This window comes from Pleurodeles waltl, chromosome 5 (assembly GCF_031143425.1).
Source record: "Pleurodeles waltl isolate 20211129_DDA chromosome 5, aPleWal1.hap1.20221129, whole genome shotgun sequence".
NCBI classification, from domain to species: Eukaryota; Metazoa; Chordata; class Amphibia; order Caudata; family Salamandridae; genus Pleurodeles; species Pleurodeles waltl.
The window spans coordinates 73894151-73917615 of NC_090444.1; the positions used below are offsets into that span (position 1 = coordinate 73894151).

The following is a 23465-nucleotide window of genomic DNA, read 5'->3' on the forward strand; positions in this document are numbered from 1 at the left end:
ACGATGCTGCACCAACGATCTGCTTTTCCAGGCCCAGATGCAGGCGGATCGTCAATCGGCCACCGAGACTGCAGCTACACTACGCACCGCACAGGGACTGGCAACTGACGTTTCTTCCAGAGAAGAGTCTGGAGATACACTGTCCACGTGGGACTCCTGCGGGGCTCCCAGAGTCACACCGCAATTTGTCGACAACCTGATTTGATTGTCACTCATTATCCACTGTTCTCATCTGCTGATCTGTCTGCCCTTTCCTTTCTCCCTCTTCTTTCTCCCCTCCTTCCCCCTTCCCACTCTCCCGCCATCCATCCTCGGTCCATCCCACCTACGAAAGCTTCTGCAGTGGAGGCCCGTTCTCCAGCCCCATTGGTTTCACTTCCCATCGCTATTGCCTAGCTTAGCCATTTATGGTTCCAAATACACCTACACCCTGCTGCATTATTATATCCAATTATTTCAGGGGCAGCCGCCGCAAATCTCAAGGGGAAGGGCAGGCGGAAGGGGATGGGGGAAATAAAACGCTAATAATAATTTTTTTTTTAAACTTACCTTTGCTGCTGCTGCCGCCTCAGTCCTCTTCCCGCGATGGTGTTGGTGTCCCAGAAGTCCCTGGGACACCAGCACAGGCTCCCCACTCAATCCTGGCACTGCTCTCATGCTATGCCTAGCATGACAGCAGCGTCAGGATTGGTCTGAGCGGCTTGGTCTGCCACTCAGTCAGTGAATGGGAGTCTGTGCAGTTTCTCCAACCCAGCTGCGCAACACAGCTGGGTTGGCGAAACTAAGTGCGCATGTCAGTTTGGCCAGCCTAAGATGGCCGGCCAAACTAACATGCGCACTTAAGTGCGCTCCACTCTTCCTCCCCCTCCCATGGTCAGCCCCACCCTTACATGCACATGCTGGCTAAGCCAGCAGATGTAAAATAAAGCAGTAGTAAAATATTGTTTTATTTTGCAGCTGCTGGTTCCGCCAGTGGGGCGATGCTCCTTTGCCACTGCGAAGGAGCTGCCCCTGAATTATTTGCTGCTGAGATGTAACTGGCTTCCCTCTTGTGCCCCCCAGCACTTGTTCCCGATAGCTTCGCTACATGATCACTGAGATTTGTCTTTCTTTTTCTCTTCCCTATTTCCTTTCACTTCCTGAACCTTCTTTGCAACTCCCCTGTTGGCAGTGCATAGTTTGTTGAGGTTTTCCTTTTTTTTTACTTGATCAGATGCTTGTTATGCCACTGGCCCTATTGTCTGTGCTCTGTAGGGGACAATGGGTCCCTTGAGTTGGTATTATGCTTACATCATCCCCTACTCCCTCTTTCCTGCCCCCAGGATCAGGTGTTCACTCCTTTGATATAATTTTTATTTCTGCAATCACACTATCAATAATGACTGCTACTTCGGTGCAGGGAAAATATATTCTACTCACTTGGAATGGGAGGGGAATGGAAGGGGCAGGACGTGTTACCACATCCGATCACAGCTAGGATGCTATGGGGCACACGTAATCTTCCTTCAGGAAACCCAACTGAATGGCGCCAAGGTGCTGGCCCTGTGACATAGATGGAGAGATCAAATTATATATTTTATATGTCCTGGTAGGGGAAAACTCACAAATTCGTTTTCCACTACTGTGAGGCCTGCTCCTCTCATAGGCCAGCATTAGAACTGCCCTTATATGTCTTTTAAGTGGTAGATTCTGATCTGAAACTAGTAACCTTGTCATGTTTAGTATGGCTGTGTCATGCTCACGCTACACCTCCTATTCTGAAGGGCCACAATTTAGATTCGCGATGGGGCTCCCTTCTGTGTGGAAGAGTACAGGTACATGCTGACCAAGGGATGCCTCGACGGTCTACCTGTGGTACTGGGCTTGATTTATGCCCGAAGCTCAGATCAAGCCCATCATTGGGCTACAATCTCAAATGCACTTGCACCTTGGATGGACATTCACTGGCTATTCAGAGGGGACCTTAATACTGCTCTAGATTTGTACCTTGATCACTCCGACCCCCTGCAAAATACACAAGTTTCCCACAAACTGCAGTGCTTGCAGAATGACTCCATCATTGGCCACTCGGAGATATTGGCGTATACGGCATGCAAGGGTGAAAGAATACTCATTTAATTTCCCTGTGCATGTTTCCCTAGACCGCCAGGTCTGCCCTACCCCTCTGCAGACACAATTCACCATGACAGATAACATCAGTAAAACCCTCTCGGGCCACAACCCATTTAAGGCCTGTCTAAAATGGGAGAGAGTTCCCACCCCAGTGACTACTTGGCGGAAGCAGCCGTTGTGGCTAGAATACCAATCATTCCAAGAAACACTACAAGAGGCTACAGGGCGATTCTTAGCCGAAAACACTGACACAGCCTCCACTATAGCCCAGGTGTGGGAGGCATACAAGGTGGTACTAAGAAGCCTCACACTGCACACCACCATTGTGCACTTGCATCATTGGAGAATGATGTACATTAGATTGAGACTAAACTACAGGACTTGGAGAACCAACTTCCTGCGCCCCCTCAGGTCAGAGACTGTCTTACTGTTAGACCTGACAGCCTCCAGTTGGGTCATCCCCCAACTTTTTGCCTGCCCCCCCTCCAGTGTTCTGACCCTGTTTTTGCTGGTTTCAGGACTCTGCACACTTTACCACTGTTGAGCAGTGATAAAGTGCATGTGCTCTCTCCCTTAGACATGGTAACATTCGTTCCTACCCAATTGCATATTTAATTTACTTGTAGGTCCCTAGTAAAGTGCACTAGAGGTGCCCAGGGCCTGTAAATTAAATGCTACTAGTGGGCCTGCAGCATTGATTGTGCTACCCACATAAGTAGCCCCTTAACCATGTCTCAGGCCTGCCATTGCAAGGCATGTGTGTGCAGTTTCACTGCCACTTCAACTTGGCATTTAAAATGACTTGCCAAGACTTAACACTCCACTGTTTCTACATATGTCACCCGTAAGGAGGCCCTAGGTAACCCATAGGGCAGATGCTATGAAAGTAAAAGGCAGGGCATGTTTTATATGTCCTGGTAGGGGAAAACTCACAAATTCGTTTTCCACTACTGTGAGGCCTGCTCCTCTCATAGGCCAGCATTAGAACTGCCCTTATATGTCTTTTAAGTGGTAGATTCTGATCTGAAACTAGTAACCTTGTCATGTTTAGTATGGCTGTGTCATGCTCAGTATGGCCAGAATGGTAATAAAAAATCCTGCTTACTGGTGAAGTTGTCTTTAATATTAATATTTTAGAAATGCCTCTTTTAGAAAGTGGGCATTTCTCTGCACTTACTGCCATCTGTGCCTTACAGCCTGTTTCCAATCCACATCTGGTCTGTTCTGGTTGACAGCTCCCTTTGTGCATTCCACCCAGACAGCCATATACACAAGACACTCAGTCAAATCTGCATTCATCTGCATACTGAATGGGTCTCCCTGGGCAGGGAGTGTGGAGGGTCTCTCTCTTACATTTCAAAGGCCTGTTGCCTGCCCTCACACAAAGGACTGATAACCCCCCCCACAGGGATCATGGCAGACAGGGCTGGGTTGAAAGGGGAACTTGTCCACTTCAAAACCACTCTTTGAAGTTTCCTCCTCTTCAAAGGCATTTTTGGGTACATAAACTGGGTCTCTGACCCCACCAAATCAGGATCTACACCTGGACTCTGTCAGAGGGACTGCCTGGGTGCCCAAAGGACTAATTTGGACTGCTTTGCTGAGAAGGACTGCTGTCCTACTTGTTGCCTGCTGCACTCTGACTCAGATGGAAGGACTCTGCCTTCCCCACAAGGCCTCTCCAAGGGCTTGGATTGAGCTTGCCTCCTGTTCTGAAGTCTCAGGGCCACAAAATCCCTGTGCATCAGAAAATCAACGCAATGCCTGCAGAAATTGAAGCAGCGCCTGCCTCACAGTTGAAAATTCACTGCATCGCCTACCGGATCGACACAGTGCCTGCTCCTTCTACCAGCAAGTCAAGGATTTTCAACACATCTTCCCTGGGTGTCAAAACATCCCTGTGCAGCCCCTGTGCATCGTTATTTTTTACACATCTCAGGTACTGTGTGTTACAAGGATATAACCACTGATTCTTAAGGATTGAGACCCATTTAAACCTTTAAAAATGATATCTCGACTTGTGCATATAGGATTTTTGTTGTTCTGATCTTATTTTATTCAGATAAATATTATCTATTTTCCCTAAACTGGTGTGGAGTACTTTTGTGGTGTTTTCACTGTGTTACTGTATGAGTTATCGCACAAATACTTTACACATTGCTGTCTAAGTTAAGCCTGCCTGCTCTGTGCCAAGCTACCAGAGGGTGAGCACAGGATAATTTGGATTGTGTTGTGACTTACCCTGACTAGATGATGGTCCCTACTTGGACAGGGTGCTCTACAAAATAGAGACCTCAGTTTTTAACACTTACCATCATGAAATGCGAACACACTGAACTCATGGAAAGACTGCGCTGACTCTACACCCAAGCCTATGCAGCCCATATGCATACGGAGCCAGACAGACCGGGCAGACTGTTGGCCCACCTCATACATCACCAAAAACTAGCATCCTCCATCCATACTGTCCATAATAATACCGGTATGCTAGTGCATAAGCTGTATAGCATCAATATGATTTTGTTTGAAAATATATGGACCTCTACAGAACCGGCCCTGTCTGGACCCTCACAGTTTCTGCTACTTCCTCAACAGCATAGAAATACCCCACATAGCACCGAACAAAGTACAGACCGTAGATGCCCCGACTACGGTTCAGGAGATGCCCCTGGTGATCCAGGCTCTCACCTGCGTTAAAACCTCTGGCCTGGATGGCCTTCCAGTTGAGTTTTACGTCACCTACAAAGCATTACTGGTACCTTGAAAATGTAAATTTCAAGGATGCACAACTGGGTTACCTTCCCCCGACGCCGAGAGCAGCGTTGGTCACTTGTATACCTAAACCTAACTGTGATCACGCTAAAGTCACATTATCACCCTTTATCAATCTTAAATACAGATTATAAGATCTTTGGAAAGATACTAGCAGATCACCTGCTCCCATATCTACCAACACTTATCCATCCAAACCAAAATGGGTTTTTCCCACTATGCAGCACTTTGCTTATTATACAACAGTTATTCCATGTGATGGTCCAAGCGGCGCATACATGGCCGGATTCTGTCTGTATTTCTATTGACTCTGAAAGAGGTGTTTGAAAAACTTACTTGGGAATGTTTGATTGCTGTGCTACAGACTTGGGGGGTCATTCTGACCCCGGCGGTCTAAGACCGCCGGGGCCAGGGTCGGCGGGAGCACCGCCGACAGGCCGGCGGTGCCCCGCAGGGCATTCTGACCGCGGCGGTTCGGCCGCGGTCAGAAGAGGCAAACCGGCGGTCTCCCGCCGGTTTACCGCTGCCCTTAGAATCCCCCATGGCGGCGCAGCTTGCTGCGCCACCATGGGGGATTCTGACACCCCCTACCGCCATCCTGTTCCTGGCGGTTCGCCCGCCAGGAACAGGATGGCGGTAGGGGGTGCCGCGGGGCCCCTGGGGGCCCCTGCCGTGCCCATGCCAATGGCATGGGCACGGCAGGGGCCCCCGTAAGAGGGCCCCGAAAAGTATTTCAGTGTCTGCTAAGCAGACACTGAAATACGCGACGGGTGCAACTGCACCCGTCGCACCCCTGCAACTACGCCGGCTCAATTCTGAGCCGGCGTCCTCGTTGCAGGGGCATTTCCTCTGGGCCGGCGGGCGCTCTTTTGGAGAGCGCCCGCCGGCCCAGAGGAAATGTCTGAATGGCCGCCGCGGTCTTTTGACCGCGGTGCGGTCATTCAGCGGCGGTACCCTGGCGGACGACCTCCGCCGTCCGCCAGGGTCAGAATGAGGCCCTTGGTTCCAAGATGATAGGATGGTTACAATTAATATACTCTTCTCCCATTGCTAGAGATAAAACTGGCAGCCATATTTCTGAGGCATATGATATTGCCTGGGGCATGCGGCAGGGGTGCTCACTTTCTCCCCTGCTATTCATGTTGGCAATTGAACCCCTGAGTATTAAGTGTCATATGCTTGGAAAGGATCGGGGAATACCACTAAGGGCTGATTTACACAACATATCCCTATATGCGGAGGATATGCTGCTGTTCTGAATGGACCTCACCCCCTTAATAACAACACTGAATATATTTTATACCCTTTCCAGCCTCTGAGTTAACCCCACCAAAACACTTATTTTCTCACTGGAACGCAAAAGCCGTCCCAATGACTTTATGTTTGACATCGCCACATTCCACTGGAACTCACACTCCTTCAAATACCTAGGAAAATGTTTTGGGATTTAAACCCCATCCTTCTTAAACTGATTTGGAACACGGGTCGGGCCACATAGCACTAACAAAACTTCTCTTTCCTCCCAAATCTGGGGACCTCGGAGCCCCAGATTTCTGGGCCTATTATTATGTGGTCCAACTACAGTGGGCTGCGTATTGGCTAGCTGGACATCACTTGACCAAGACAGGTCTTGCGGTTGACCAGATCAAACAGGGTTTACTGTGCAATTTGTTGTCCCCCCAAAGTTCCCGGGTGCGACCTATGGCTCCTTTGCTGGAGGTAGCGTGCACTTGCCTCCATAACATGTTGCACTACACCAGGAGAACAAAAGCTTAGGCCCCAGCAATGCCCTTACTGGAATTCCCTGCATGACCTCAAGTGGTAGGAAGCTGGGCTGACCACTGTAGGGGACCTATAAGAAGATGGCTTCATCTTAGATTTTCCGGCTTTGAAGGAGCAGAAGGAGCTCTTTACCAGGGAGTTTCTCATTTTATGGCAGTGTCCACATGGTAATGTTTCAGTGGTGGCACAACTCTAGAACTGTACCCCAAAAACATACAGCACTACAGACACTATATACTATAGGCCATGGGAGATGCCTGGTCACCTAGCTATATAGAGGTTTCCCGGCCCATGCCAAGGTGTCTTTACAGGCTCTTCGACGCAACTGGGAGGACGAATTGAAACTAGTATTTAACAATAAAGACTGGCAAGCAGCCCTACAATACTCATTCCTAATCCTACATAATGTACACTTTCATTTAATGCAGACACCCATACCCATAGAGCCTACCTGTCTCCAAAAAGGCTGCAGACTATATTTCCCAGGACATCAGCGATTTGTCCCCAATGTCAGTCGACCCATCACACCTGATACACATGATATAGGGCTGTATGCAGCTCAACTCCTTCTGGGCGTTGGTTCTCTCAGTACTTATATGGCTCACAGATTGGCCATGAACAGTCCCCTTGGATGGTACTTCTTGGGAGTTACTCTCCGCCTACAATAGCCAAGCTTACAACCTAATTCCTGGATCTGGATCTACTGCTTGCACACCGAGCTATTACCCGTCACTGGCAATCTCAGACTCCCCCCTCGATAGCGACACGGCATGCTGATCTCCAACACTAGGCCCAGGAGGAAGGTACTGCCTTCAGACAAGAAGAACAGCATGGACAATAGACGACCTTTGGGATCACCTAGTGCCCAGCCATAAATCACTTGATAACAATGCTGACCTCCCACCCTGAAGATACATAGACCGGACTGCAATAACTGCAGACATCTTGTTTTATAACCAATTTTATTGTTTCATAACAATACAATGACCATCACATCCAGCTGTCTCTGGTTGGCACTAAAAGATAAGGCGCCATCATTACAGACTTACCATCAATTCCAAACCACAGAAACATTGAGACATAAACATTACAGTGGGCCTAATCGAAGACAGTTCCACCACTTGCCCCAAATCCCAGCGAGTTTTTTTAGACAGCCTTTAGCTTCGTATACCTGTTTTTGTGGTGAGCACACCAGTCCACCCCCTACACCACTGGCACAGCAAGAGCGGAGGCGAGAATTTCAACTTACTAGCTATATTTCTTTTTGCCACAGTGTTGGGCACTCCTAACAGCACTTGGTTGCCAGTTCGTGCCCCCAACATCCTCAAAGATACTCAGAAGAATTTTTTGGGGTGATAACCCCACTGTCCATTCCAAGACCTCCGCCAGTTCTGCAGCAATAGCCGTACAGTCTCTCACAATGACTGGAGACATCCAGACCATGTGGTAGAAATCTGGGGGAGTATGCAGGCATCTAGAGCAGGCTGGGGCGGGAAGTAGGTGTTCTTTGTATAAGCGGTTGGGGACTAAATTAGCACCATGCAAATAGTATACCTGTACAAGCCTCAGTTTGGAATAAATCGCAATAGTGTGAGAGGCCTTCAAGGCATCTCGCCAATTCTCATCATCTAGTTGCCCAACCCACTGCTCCCATTGCACCCACAGATGTATCAGTGTATCAGGGGTACTGTGTATCAGTGTGTGGTAGATTTGAGAGATACCACCCTTCAACATTGTCCCCATCAGAAGTTTAGCCTCCAAAGAGCTGAATTCCCGGAAGCACTGTATCCAGTGGGATGTGTGATTTGAGTGTGTGCCTCAACTGGAGGAATTTGTTAAAGTGGGTGTATGACAGCACGCATGTGGCTTGAGGTTCCTGAAAGGAAAGCATCCTGTAACCAGACCAGACATCGCCTAACAGGGAGATACCTATTTTGTCCCATAGCCGAAACCCCTCTAGACCGGCTGTCTCACTCAGCCACCTCCCCCTCCACAATGGTGCCTGCTTCGTAAACTTGAAATCCCATCCGGTATGCCTAAGCGCAGAACGCCAGCTCAGGAAGACCACTTGGTCACTTCAGAGAGGGCCTGCGGAAGTCGGGCACCAAACAGCATCTCCAACACCCCTTCAAATCCCAGTGACAGCTCCACCCTGAAGCCGGGTCCAGCCACCCACCACCAAGCCAGTCATTTACAACCAGGACTTGGGACGCCAAGTAATAGAGATGCAGATTGGTCATGCCCAGTTCACCCGCATACGTCACTCACTGGCATTTAGTAAAAGCCAATCGCGATGTGGTGTTATGCCAAAGAAAGCATGCCGCCAAAGAGTCCATCTCTCTAAACCAGTGCCGGGGTATAGATTGCGGAAAGTTCTGAAAAAGATAGAGAAATTTTGGAAAAATCATCATTTTATAGAGGGCGATGCGCCCCATTACGTTAAGTAGGAGGGGCTGCCATCTTTTCAAGTCTGCTTTCACCCTGCGGACGAGCAGAGTAACATTAAGAATCCAGGCCAAATCGGAGTGAAGCGCCAGCTGGACACCTAAGTAGCGAAAACTACTATCTACTAACTACTACTATATCGGTATGGTATTTTGCCAGACAACTTAATCACGAGTGGACATTGCATATGCCCTACCCTTTCTCCCAGGTAAGGTATATGCAGGCATCCCGGTGCTTATGCCCCCATCTCCCATTCTTGGACAACTGGAAGAATACACCACCCTCTGGGGCCTTCGTAAACCTGATCTCCTACAAGGGGGACCCACTGTGCTTTCCCCCCTCCACACGGAGCTGTTACTCATTTGTTTGTTGTTAATCATGGAACATTGTTTATACTGAGAGTCAACAGTCTTAAGACGATTGCTGTAGGACAAACATCCTCTATATATTGTACCCCAAATATCCTGAAGATCTAACCTGATGGGAGTTACCATTTGCTTTGGAGTCCATGCTCTTTAATTGTAAAATCAATAAAGTGGTTTTGAAAAAAATTCTCTCTATGGACACTTCCCATACCTGGATAAAAGCAATTTTTATGGATTTGTGCAGTACATTGATGCCACTACTATGCAGCCCTCTAAAACAGCTGTCTTACCTCGCCTTATAGATGCAGTTGACCTTTCCTCTTGAAAGGGATAGCTAGCTTGCAACTTTTACTCACTCGCTGGTCTTGGACTCAGTAATCATCCAGTGATCAGACCTCTCTTTAAGCACTGAGTGGAGATCTTTGGGGCTAGTGAGCTGTGGAACTGGTGATGATGGAAGTTCCAGATGTGGGAGGTTTGAGGTTAACTATCAGGAAATAAGGGCCCCAACAGGTTAGTAAAGTGTGGGTGCTACAGTGAGAAATCCCTGGAGTGTCTAAGCAGGGGGAAAGAGCATGGTTGTACCAGTATTAGAATGTATGAAGCATGAGTGATGCACACCTAGAATCCATGTGACTTGGTATGACGTGTTGATGATGATGGGACACAGACATGATAAGTAGTTTTAGAACATCTGTGCTGTATACACCCTCAATCATGTGCCAACTGAGGTGTTTGTATCTAACGGTTGTGAGCGAGAAAGGGTCAGGCGTTGAGCCCTATTGTCGGCATGTTGTGGTCCGTTCAGTGTAACAAAAATTGACAAAGACAACATGGAACATGAAAAAACTTTTGCATCAACATTGGGTATCTAAAAACAAACCAAGCAATGGCTAAAGAAGGCTGACCCAAACAAACCAATGGCCGAAGCCCTAAAGAAACCAATGACTGGCGAGGGCCGGCCCAAAGAAACCAATAGCTGAAGGAGATTGTCCCAAAGAACCAATGACTGAACAGGGCAGTCCCAAAAAAAACAATGGCTGAAGAGGGCTGTCCCAAAGAATCCAATGGCTGAAGGGGGGCTGACACACACAAACTAATGGCTGAAGGGGGCTGATACAAAGCCCCTCTTTGTACAAGTTACATGAGATCTGGCACATAGCTTAATCTGTCTTCAACAAAGAAGAGATCCCTCACTGAGGACATATTGAACTGAAGTCCCAGGGATCTCTGTGTCAGGTGTTTTGAGAACTGAAGTAAGACTATGCTGGGAAAGTGGTATGTGATGTTCTTCCGCTATTTCATTCATAGCGCAAAAAGCGATACTGTAACTGAAGCCGCGTGGGGCCATGAACAATGCAGCAAGAAAAGTTAATATTTACAAGCCATTCCAACAGCCACAGCTGTGCTTCTTTTGAGACTTTGATCTTCATTTCCTTTCAGCAAACATTGCTCCGAACGCCCTAATAAACGTGTAAATCATAACCTGAGTGGGTATCTGTTGTAGAGATGTATGTGCAATTTTCAGGTCAAAGGTTCAGTAAGAGGAATACTAGTGATCTGAATGATAATCACACCTGTGAGTACGTGTTCTAGGCCACAGGTCAGTGTTTGATCATGGCACAACAAATAGTCAATATTGTACCAGGTAATAGTATTGAGTTTGTCTGCAGCTGACATTAGTCATTCGTTGCCATTTTCAGTCTTCATGTATGTCTACGACTCCATGTGGTGGGCCACAGGGCAGGCAGGTGCTACTGGGCCCCAACCGCAGTGGCCGGGGCCATCTGCCACCGATGTCCTGGGACTCATTATACTAATGCCAAGCATACTGGGTCAAGCACAAGCGGTCTGCACTTGACTCACGCGGATGGGAGCAGTCACAGGCTTCTCACGAACATAGGGCCGGATGTAGGAACATTCCGAATTGCAACCCGCAAATTGCGAGTCAGAGCGACTCGCAATTTGCGAGTCACAATTCGGAATGTTGGATGGTGTACAGGTCCTGCACAGTGACCAGACCTCCCAGGACGGATCCTTTGCAATGGCGAAAGAGCGTCACCCCACTGACTGAGCTAGCAGCTGAAAAAAACAACGATATTTTAATATAATTTTATTTTTCAGCTGCTGTCTCAGCCGACAGGTGCAGGGAGGGTGGGGCTGATCCATGGGAGGGGGATGAGGAGAAGTGGAGCCAGTGTACAATTAGGTTTCTCCAACCCAGCTCAGCCAGGTTGCAGAAACTACACAGACCCCAGTGCACTGTATGAGCAGGCAGAACAAGCAGCTCAGACCAATCATGACGCTGCTCTCATGCTAGGTATAGCATGAGAGCAGCACCAGGATTGCTGGGGAGCCTGTGGTGGTGTCCCGGGGAATGCTGGGACACCACCACAATTGCAGGAAGAGGATTGAGGCAGCCGGTGGCAGAAGGTACGTTTTTTTTAAAATATTATTTTATGGCTCACCTTCTCCCCTGCCCCTTGAGAACTGCGACAGCCGCTGCTGCCAGTATCGCAGTTGCGGCCTTTCGGGCCAGTGCTTGCAGAAGAGGGAACTAGAGGCCCGGGACCAGTCAATGGAAGGAGCAGCATCCTACATGTGCCCTTATAAAGTGGTCAGCTGCAGGCACATATTTTCATACTACAAAGAGTGGGCTACGGTGTAGGGCGTATGAGTAGGTGCGTGCAACACTTGCATCATTTATTCGGCATAATTAAGCAAAATGTTGGCGAAATTATACAAAATGTAAATCTATCGTTTCATGCTATATTTCAGCGCGAAAAGCGTCCTCATGTCAATTTTTTACGCGTGGACGAATTTCGCCCCAAAAAAATAGTGCAAAAACCCGTATTCTGCTATTCCTGTGAGTCTGGAGTAAATTTTTACAGCAAACGGCGGGTAATTTCTCAAATATACAAAGTAGAATTATGGGTTAACTATGGGAATTTCATGTAATGCGCAAAACACGAAAGTCACAAAATTACGCACGTTACACTAGTTTCATTTAAATTTCGCCCAGGCTTATCTGGGAGTATGAAAGAGTGTGTCAGTGATTCAGAGCGCTTCTAGGTGAAGCAGATAGTGCAAGGCTTGCCAACATACGACTCTCAGCAAAACGTTCTGGTCTCCTGAAGTATGTTCATAACGTAAGGCGGCAGGACAGATTAGGGTGGTCGAGTCCAGACAGAAGTCCTTCTGCGGCTGCGCTGTGCATCCCTCTTGGGAGGGGGGCCAGGACTTTTCTCTGCATCCAGAACGAGAGAAAATATGAGGCAACCACTGGTGTGACCAGGAATTTTACCTCCCCCACCTTACACTCGTTTCCTGATATAGAACGGTTTGTAGGGCCCCCTTCGGGTACACCGTACACCTCAGGTGTACATAAGTGGGAAACGTCTCAATAAGTGAGTTTAATAACTTTACAAAACTTTTACAAAAAAGACAGGAAAAGGAGCGTTTACCTGCGAAAGGTGCGGTCTGCGGTGAATCAGCCTCCAGACATTCCTTCCAGGAACTATGAGGAAGAAATAAAAGCATCCAAGTCCTCGTGTGAAGGATTCAGCTCCGCTCCCGCAGCTCAGCGCCACGCGCAGTATGTGCACAGGAGCATTAGCTCCCAGAAGCGACGGGGCTCACTTGGTGCAAGGCGCTATCTGGCTTCCCCTGGCAGGTGTGCGGGCAGGAAGAGCTGTGCAGCTGGCACAAGCGCAGGGCCTCCCGGGCCCTGGTACAATGAGGCCCTGTTGGAGGGCTGCGGCTCCCCAGCAGAGAGGAGGGGAAATAACGCACAGATTCCGCCCGGGAAGGGGGGCGGGGGATCCTGGGAGTTTGTTCAGGGTGGGATCTACTGGAAACAGTCCCGTGACTGCACTGCCCAGATGACACCGTCTGGGTTCGTCCTGTGCGCCTCGGAGACGTTTTAGGGCCTGGGCAAAGTGGCCCCGGGCCCCAGTCTTTCAGGGGGCCCCTGAAGGAGCCAGCTCTGTTCTGCAGAGATTCTTGTCCTGCTGACCTTGAATAATTCTAAAAAAGATAGCGTTTTCCTTTAATTTATTTTTAATGTGGGTGATGTGTGACAGTCAATTACAAACATTTTGCAGAGAATGTGTTTATTTTTCATGCACCATCCATTTATAAAAAGTTTATTTTAGATCACAACAGGATCTCGCATTTAAGAAATGGGGGTCACAGAGACTATTTGCAGTAATATGAGTGAGCTGTTTTTGTTCTGCAATATCGAAAACATAGTTCACCATCCAGTAATTTTAGATGTAGACACATTTACAATTTGGACGAGTGTGTCTTTGCAGCGACCAAGAGGGCAGGAAAGAGCTAAAACTGAAGAATACATTCAAAGCTCTTCCGAACAGGGCCCCAACAATCCTTAAAATGTCCCTGCTGAAGTTGGCAGCACTCTACACAAACTTAGCACCAGCCATAAGTGTCCTTATCTTGAACACGCTGCCCTGGGCAGGTCTGTACCCCACCGCACCCACCCCATGTGCCCTGTTACAGTCTGATGGAACTCTTTATTTCCACCCGATGTCTCTTTTTACAGTCATCGGACTTCCTATATTTCCATTTAGTGCCCTTTACCACGTCTTTGAACTTTCTTTATGTCCATCCTGGGCCTTAATCTGTGTAGACCTTTCTGAATGTAGGCCCATACTACAGCCTGTCGCTTTACCTATAGACATTCCTGTGCGCCAATCTTTGGCCCTGTTACGGTCTCTTTAGGACTGCTGGTAGGTCAGTCCCTTTACTGATAGCACCACCTCCGAGCCTTAGATCGTCTCGTGACCTGTGAGGATGCCTTTGGAACTTTCCACACAGCGGTAATATTCTCACGATACCTTCTCCTCCAGTGCGACCTCTTTCAGAAAAGTCAACTCAGCAGGTGGTCTCAAACAGGGCAAACCACGTCTGTGTTTGGTGTATATATTTGAGCTATATCTGCAGTCATATTTAAAGTGACTACCTTTAAAGACACTGGGACTGACGTATGACTAAATTAGGGCCGTAAATAGATGCAGCTTGTTAGGTAATTTACACCATATTCACAAAAGTTCAAACACTGACGCCGTTCAGAGGGAAAGGAACTTCTGTGTGTGCGGAGGTACCAACGCTTAAGTTTTTAAGTTATCTCTTAAATGGCAGGCGTGGGTGTGCCCTCAGACCCACTTCAAGCGTGGTACACACGCTCAGTTGCCACTATTACTGTTTTTCTCACATTAGTAAATCCGTTTCGGACGGTCCATATATGCACACTTAAGTGACAAATGTGTGCGAAAGGGCACCAGCCACCCCAACAAGTGGGCGACAGAAGACAGGACGGCGGAGACAATATTTTACCTGAGAGACTAAAGGGATCCTAGAGTTAATTTGGAAACATGGAACATTTACCAACGCGGAAATGACGTAATTACTCATTGAGAATAATAAGCACTTAAGGTTAGAAAAATCAGCGAGTGGGTCCCCTCCACCCTAGTGTTCTTTACAACAGTGGTACTTTACGCCTACCTGGCAAGGGAAGCGTCGCGAGTACCCCTGATATGAGTAATGTAAGAAGCGGTGTAGGTCACCCCGGTTTTACCCTGCAGGGACATGGCTGGGGGTTTATCGCTCGGAGCCTGGACATACCTGGGGTGTTCTTCTGTTGACACGTCCGCGATCCCTGCTTTATCCTATGCACTGTGAGTGACGTAGGCTCGCAGGACGCAGCGCTGCGGGGTGGCTTCTATGCGCTTTATACTGCAATGGAGGTGTCTGCCCTGCACTGCACGTGATGCACCCTCCTCCGCGGCCTGCGAGGTCCATCCTCCTGGGGTTCACGGGAAGTCTCGGCTTTCCTGTCCACGTGGTGCTGAAGAAGTGACAGCCCCCCTCCCCCCCCCACTTCCCTCACCCCTCCATTACCCCACCCTCTCTGCCCCCCAGCTGCCGTGCATTCCTGGCCCACCCCTCCTCTGCCAGCCTGCCTGTACCAGGCGGCCTGCCCCTTGCATGTCTGGGCAGCGCTGCCTCGCCCCGGGAGAATGCGGGCCCTCCCTCCTCTGCCGAGCACCACACAGCCTCCAGGCACTCACTCGCAGCGCTATCACCGGCAGACACCGGCGCGTTTCCCCCATTTATTTCTGTGGTCAAAGCGTGTTATTGACAAGCATTGGCAAGGCCAGTGGGTCTCGCCTACATAAGGGCACTTGGCTTTGCCAATGTGCTTTAGCCATGTTGTACACCAGCGTGGCTGCTGTTCAGATTGGCTAAACGTTAGTGGCATAGAGGAGAGTGCAGTGGCGTCGGGTGCCATAGATTGGAGTAAAGTAATAGGGAGTTGTGTAGAAAGGAGCAGAGTGTTGTAGTGTGGCATAGAGTGGAGTAGGTTGTCTTAGAGTGGAGTTCCATAGACAGGAGTGCTGTAGTAGAATGCAACAGCATAGAGTGGATTAGAGTCTTGAAGAGTCTCTTGGAGTGGCGTTTCATAGAGTGGCGTAGAGTGGAGTGGCCTAGAGTGGAGTAGTGAAGAGGACTAGAGTAGAGCAGTGTGTCATAGAATAGAGTATAGTAAAGTTGCATGCAGTGGCGTAGAGAGAGTTCTATAGAAAGGAGCAGATTAGCGTTGTGTGGCGTAGAGCGGAGTAGGTTGTCCTAGAGTGGACTGCCATAGAGAGGAGTGCTGTAGTAGAGTACAGTCTTGAAGAGTGGAGTAGAGTTGGGTGTCATAGAGTGGCATGGCATAGAGTGTTGTAGAGTGGAGAGGCCTAGAGTGGAGTAGTGAAGAGGACTAGAGTAGAGCAGTGTGTCGTAGAATAGAGTGGAGTAAAGGGGCATGCAGTGGCATAGAGGGAGTTGTGTAGAGCATCACAGAGGGAGTAGAGTGACATAGAGTGAATGACAGTGTTGTGGAGTGGCATAGAGTGGAGTAGAGTGTCGCAGAGTGGAGTAGAGTTTAATGGAGTAGAGTGTCATAGAGTGGAGTATTGTGAAGTGTAATGTCGTAGAGTGGAGTGTCATAGAATGGAGTAGAGTAGGTGGCCTAGAGTGAAGTGGCATAGAGTAAAGTGGTGTAGAGGGCAGTGGTTTAGAGTGCAGCGGTGTAGAGTGCAGTGGTTAGAGTAGGAGTGGTATAGAGTGCAGTGACATAGAGTGCATTGATTGTGAGTAAAGTAGTGTAGAGTGCACTGGCATAGAGTGCAGTGGTGTAGAGTGCAGTGGTTTAGAATGCATTGATTTTGAGTAAAGTGGTGTAGAGTGCAGTGGTATAGAGTGCAGTGGTGTAGAGTACAGTGGTTAGAGTAGTAGTGGCGTAGAGTGCAGTGGCATAGGGTGCATTGATTGTGAGTAAAGTGGTGTAGAGTGCATTGGCATAGAGTGCATTGGCATAGAGTGCAGTGGTATAGAGTGCAGTGGTGTAGAGTGCAGTGGTTAGAGTAGGAGTGGCGTAGAGTGCAGTGGTGTAGAGTGCATTGATTGTGAGTAAAGTGGTCTAGAGTACACTGGTATAGAGTGCAGTGGTATAGAGGGCAGCGGTGTAGAGTACAGTGGTTAGAGTAGTAGTGGCGTAGAGTGCAGTGGCATAGGGTGCATTGCTTGTGAGTAAAGTAGTGTAGAGTGCACTGGCATAGAGTGCAGTGGTGTAGAGTGCAGTGGTTAGAGTAGGAGTGGCATAGAGGGCATTGATTTTGAGTAAAGTGGTAGAGTGCACTGGGATAGATTGCAGTGGTTAGAGTAGAGTGGCATAGAGTGCAGTGAAGTAGTGTAGAGTGATGCAAAGTAGAGCAGAATACTGAAGACTGGATTGGTGCAGCATAGAGTGCAATGGCGTAGAGTAGAGTGGCACAGAGTGGAGTGGCACACAGTGAAGTAGAGTGCAAGGCACAGAGTGCAGTGACTTGTAGATTGTTTCAGGTTACAGACAACATATATTCAATTGAAATGACCATTACATTTTCACAGACATAAAGTTTGTGCGCTATATAACGCACAAAGATAATGTATGGAAATGTAATCACATAGTGTGCCGGTTTGTTTTGCTCCTATTAAGATATTTGTTTCCACCACACTTCATAATTACCACAAAATGTGTTTCATTTGCATAGTTCATTTACACACATTTAAATTTTGTTGTGTGCACCCTACATCCTTCCTCGAGGACACACCCAGTAGCCAGCATGATTGAACTCAGAGAAAGAACGGTAACCACCAGCTCCGTTGGATGAGAGAGCCTGACATTTGACCTCTATCTTTGAATGAACATACAAAAATTGAGTAGCCACAAGGATACAATAAACAAGAGATGCTCTGGGCGAGGGATGAATTTAAACTGGACAGCCTAAATCAAATAAAACCAGCAAATAGAAACAAAGCAAATGTGAGTAACAAACCACAACCCAAAGGTAAGCAATGGGTGGAATGCATTCCAAGTGAAGCTTTCCGAATGTCCCCAAGATGTGTTTAGCAAACCAGACAGCCATGCTGTCTGAGAGGCTTCGACCTAAAAAGGGACTGCCTCCGGAAGAATTTCAACTAATGCAACATCTGTGCTCCAGTGTCAGGGTTGTATTGAGTGTTTCACTCAAACCAGTTCTGTAGGTTGAGACAGTGGATCCACAGAGTTATTGAAGAGTAGCCTTGCAACCAAGGCTGGCATCTGTCTGGCAGCCAGTCTCCTAGAGGTAAGGGCACATACACTGAAGTCTGCACTTTCTGATGGAGGAGCTGAGGTTCTGCTGGAAGTGCACAGAAACCTGTCTGCCTGCTAAGAGAAGGCAATATTATGTCTGTTCCCAGCAAGAGAAGATACTGTCCAGGAGGAGAAGTTGAACCTGTTGTTGGTGCAAGGAGCACCCAGGGAAAGCTGAATTGCCCTGAGAGTGATGTCAGGTGTGACCCACGTATCCTTTGTCACCAGGAAGTTTTGGGCCGGCTTAAGAGACTGGTGTGGCCGCTGATGATACTGTGAGTGAAAGCTGTGTCTCCGCTGAAGAGGAATACCCTGAGCGGCCCATAGGTTGAAATTGCCAGAAAGACGCCACATTGAGGGATTTGGCCTGAAGGCCACAACTGCAACATCAGAACATCTGTCTGCAGTCAGCCTCCAGTGCTCTGCCACAGGAGACGTGTAGTCCCCGTCAGGTCTGCCTCACCAATCGCCTCAGGAAACTTCATCCAAAATTAGGCTGCCGGCATGGCTCCTGCAGGAGGGAATCCATTGCCATGAGACCAGATAGGATTGGCCGCACAGCTATAGTAACCAACAGGTAATATAATTACTAGTAGTATTTTTACATCTGCAGAGGTGCCGCTCTCGGGGTGGAATCTACGCACTTGGGGTGGAGCACATCCCAATCAAATAACAAGGCAGACGGAGGTGCAGGCCTCTACACATCTGGACAGAATCAGACACCCTGACATGTATTACATGCAGTAGTACAACAAACATAAATGTCAAATGCCCATTGTAATGAAAAATATGGCAGTATCAAGCCTCTGCCTGTTCAATATGTGTGTGTGCAACTAAACATTGGAGTATACAATGAGTTAGGGACACACGTAACTCAAAGGACAAAAAGCAACATCTGGGGTTCAAATATGAAGGGACAAGAGTTGACCAGCAACACCCACCCCTAAAACAGTGAAGAAATATCCAGAAATACACATTACCAACTACATTATCACATTGCCATAGAAGCGGCAACCAGAAAATTGAGTCAATTTGTTACAACATCTCTTCTTCAGTTGCAAATATGACTTATCTTTCTTGTATTGTGTTCCACAATCTGTTCACAACCTCAAATCAAATCTCACATTCCACCATGGTACCAAACACTTCACAAACACTTGTGAATGTGTTTAGAATCCCCCCACCCACCTCCACCAGAATGTTGTTAGGCTAATATGCAATCCAAGCCAGGCTGAATACATAAATTAGGAGCAGATCGAAACAAACCCTTTCTGACCTTTTAACATGTTGCAGGATGTGTTTATGGGTTTGCCCCTTGTCCTGCGAATGAATGATCTGAGGAGGAGGCAAAAAAGCTGAGAGGATTTTCAGGCAAATGATTAATTTCATTGGGCTGTCCAGTCAAGATGTAACTTCCAGATTCCATTTCCCGCTTGAGGTCATTTTGGACATTGTGAGTGGGAACAGGATCTTGAGTCTGCAACATGCCACTGCCAGGCCATCCCCGCCTATTTGAGGATCTTAGCAACTCTACTTTTCTTTGCTATTGGGTCATTTCAGAGGGTGTCCAGTGACATTGTGGGCATTTCTCAGTCAAGCCAGTCCTGATGCTTGCATCAGGTTCTGAGCTGCAAAAATAGGAAAGTGTATCTCTACATAGCCATGCCGCATAGACTGGCAGGAAGGCAAAGGTTTGTTCGGGATTTTTACCTCTTTTCCCCACTTCCCACGTGTGGTTAGTGCAATTGGTTGCAGTCATGTAGGCCACCTCGCCATAGAGCACATATCTTCTGCAACAGACAGCTGGCACTCCATCAATGTGCTGGGTGTGTGCGATGCCAAAGGCTGCTTCCCCAATGTGTGTACTACATTCCAAGGCAGTAGACACAACATTTTCATATTCCGCAGGTCACCTCTTGCCCGCTGCCTGTCAGCATCAGAATTTGGGAACATGTGGCTTCTGGATAAGTATGAATGCACCATACAGGTCTATTATGTGTACATTTTGCTAACATATCTACAATCATGCTGAATGACTAATACTCATATCACATGCACGACTCAACAGATACTGCATGTAGCTTTCCAGACATAATGTACTATACAGTTGCAAGAGGGCCATTTACAAATGATTGTTATTTTCACCCTCAGGTGATGTAGCTTACGCACTCTCTCCTCATCTCCTCACACCTTACATGCTTGCAACCAGGAAAACAGCCTTAACAACGTGGCCCGAGTCACGTTGTGCCTTTACAACGCGGCCTGAACCACGAATGCGTCTTTACAATGCATTCCTTTACCACTCAGGTCATTGCAATGACTTGCCTTAGGGAAAGTGTTGTTGGACTGATGTTGGACTTTAAGTCCAACACTTTCCCTACTGTGGCGCTGACTGGAGTTGGAATAGTAAACCATACTATTCCAAAGTCCAGCGCTTTCCCCAAGGCAAGTCGTTGTAATGACTTGCGTGGTAAAAGAATGCGTTGCAGAGATGCATTTGTGGTTTCGGCTGCATTCTTAAGGCAGGCGTGCTAAAGACCTGCGTTGTCCCGACACACAACCCTCCTAAAGCCACAATTCAAATGTCTTGATGTACAATCGGTTTGCTGCTGCACTTCCAGGAAATATTGTGCAAGATAATAGTAGCCTGTTTTGTCTTGCACAACATTGCAGTATGTCAAGGCTTACACATACCTCTAACCCCAACCAAAGTCCGAATCCACGGAACTGAGGCATTATCACAAACTGAGGGCAGGGTAAGCATATGAGAGACCATCTGGTTGATATTTTTTTTCTTGAGCTACCAGCTGTGTTACGGCCTTTATGTGGTTTTACAGTCTGCTGTCAAAGATGACTGGTGGACATTTAACCCTCTGTTAGACCTGGCAGCTTTTGGCGTGTCTCCTCTGTCTTTTTGCCCTTTTACCTCCTGTTTTTATGATATACTGGGCTCTGTTTTTGCTGGTTTATTGTCTCTGCGCACTTTACCACCGCTGATCAGTGCTAGAGCACAAGTGCTCCCTATGAATATTTTATTGGTGATTGGTTTATCCATGATTGGCATATCTGATTTACTCTTAAGTCCCTAGTAAAGCTCACTGTGTGTGCCCAGGGCCTGTAAATCAAATACTACTAGTGGGCCTGCAGCACTGGTTGTCCTACCCACACTAGCAGTCAGGTTAACATGCCTCAGGCCTGCCACTGCAGTGTCTGTGTGGGCAGCCTTGTACTGCCAATTCAACCTGACAAGTGTACCCAGTTGCCACCAGGTCCAAACCTTCCCTTTTTATAAATGTAAGGTACCCCTAAGGTAGATCCTAGGTAGCCCCATGAGCAGGGTGCAGTGTATGTTAAATGTGGGACATGTACTAATGTGTCTTACATGTCCTAACAGTGAAATACTGCCAAATTCAGTTTTTACTGTTGCAAGGCCTATCTCTCATAGGTTAACATGGGGGCTGCCTTTAAATAACCTTGAAGTGTAGTTTCCCTTTCAGGGGAGATAGAGATTTGGAGTTTGGGGTCCCTGAACTCACAATTTAAACATACATCTTTTAGTGAAGTTGATTTTTAGAATGTTAGTTTGAAACTGCCACTTTTAGAAAGTAGGCATTTTCTTGCTTAAACAATTCTGTAACTCTGCCTGTTTGTGGCTTCCCTGTCTGGGACACTCCTCTAGACAGTGACACAAAGGGAACTGGGGTGTAGCCTGCATATCCTGATGAGCCATCTGAGCTAGAGTGGAGGGAGGAGTTGTCACTTACACCTGAAAGGGCTGTGCCTGCCCTCACACAATGCAGTCTTCGACCCCCTGGAGTGTGTCTGGGGCCAGGCCGGGGCAAAGCAGGATCTTGTGAACAACAGAGACTTTCCTTTGAGGTATGCCTACTTCAAAGGCATAAAGGGGTATAAGTAGTGGACCCAAAACCCCAGACTTTTAGAATCTTTCTGGATCATGAGGAACCTCTGCCACGGAGAAGAGCTGAAGAGCTGGAGGAAGAGTACTGCCCCTTTGCCATGTTGCCCTGCTGGGTTGGCCTGCAGTTGCTGCTTCTGCCTTAAATGAGAGCAAAGGGTGAACTTTGCTGTGTATCCTGCTTGAGAAAGTTCTCCAAAGGCTTGGAGTAGAGCTAGCCTCCTGTTGGAAGTCTCAGGGATATCAATGATTTCAGTTTCATCTGCCTACAGCACTGGGAACTGTGTGTTTTGTGCTGTTCAGGAAGAAAAACCACTGGGACACAGCCAACAACACAGCTGGCCTGCACCGTGACCTGCTGACGCCGCAGTGATCTGAACTGTACCGCTTCGCACCGCAACCATGGTCTCACCGGCATCTAACTCTGCCATCGAGCCGCTGCTTGCACCGTGACCTGTAGGCCCGCACTCTGGCATTGCCTTACTCACACCGCAGCCTGGGCTTCCCCGACGCCGCCGTTCCTGCTGACACCGGCGCTGCTGCCTGCACCATGGCCTGTGGACACCGCTCGTGAGGGACACAAAGCACCGTCCTGTCCCATGCCCAGCACCATCAACTCCAGCGTCATCACCAGGCGTCCCTGCCTGCACTGCGAGCCGTGGATGCCTCACAGAGCCCGTCCCGCACCGCCAATTTGGGCCTACCGACGACAGCACTTCAGCAACGATGACAACGCTGCCTGCACCGTGACCTGGTGACACCGCATGTCGCAACGCCCTGCTTCACACCGCAGCCCTGGTCTCACCGATGCCATCACCAAGCCGCTGCCTGCACTGTGACCTGTGGGCACCGCAAGTTGCATCATCCCACTTCGTACCGCAGTCTCAACGCTATCCACCCCAACGCTTCTGACTGTATCAGCCCGGAGTTCGATCCACAACCGTGTGACTTCAAGGGCCCAACGACCTCCACATCGACCTCTAGAACTGAAACGGCAACATCAGCGACGCCACTCTCCGGATCTCATTGCGAGCATCACGACTCCCTACAATTCCAAGGTACTGTTTGCGGGTCATCCCGACACCAGAGCTGGCCCGTGACACTGCAGCCGGCCTGAACTGTTGGTTTTGTCGTTCATGACGCTTTGATAGCCCCAGGTGGAGCTATCGACTTCAAGGAACTGTATTTTTAAGCGAACTCATGCAAAATTCATATTTTTATTACTGCATGGTCGATTTTTCTTGTTTTGGTCTTGTTTTACACAGATAAATATTGGCTATTTTTCTAAAACTGGTGTAGTGTCCTTTTGCAGTGTTTTCACTGTATTACTGTGTGTTATGTGCAAATGCTTTACACATTGCTTCTGAATAAAGCCTGACTTCTCGTGCCA

At 48.2% G+C, this 23465-nt stretch overlaps 1 protein-coding gene across 7 annotated transcripts in view; it reads right to left on the bottom strand.

Moving 5' to 3' along the window:
* LOC138295361 (sterile alpha motif domain-containing protein 12-like) overlaps positions 1 to 15349 on the bottom strand; it is an 88860-nt gene extending 73511 nt beyond the window's left edge. For 2 of the 7 annotated variants that reach the window (XR_011203577.1, XM_069233601.1), the window contains exon 1: positions 15120 to 15349. The gene's annotated coding sequence lies outside the window, so the exon portion shown is untranslated. Of the gene's footprint in view, positions 1 to 12940; positions 13239 to 15119 lie in introns of those variants that run through there. The other 5 variants (XR_011203579.1, XR_011203578.1, XR_011203576.1 and 2 more) reach the window with 5 other exon arrangements.
* Between the last annotated feature and the right edge of the window lie 8116 nt (positions 15350 to 23465).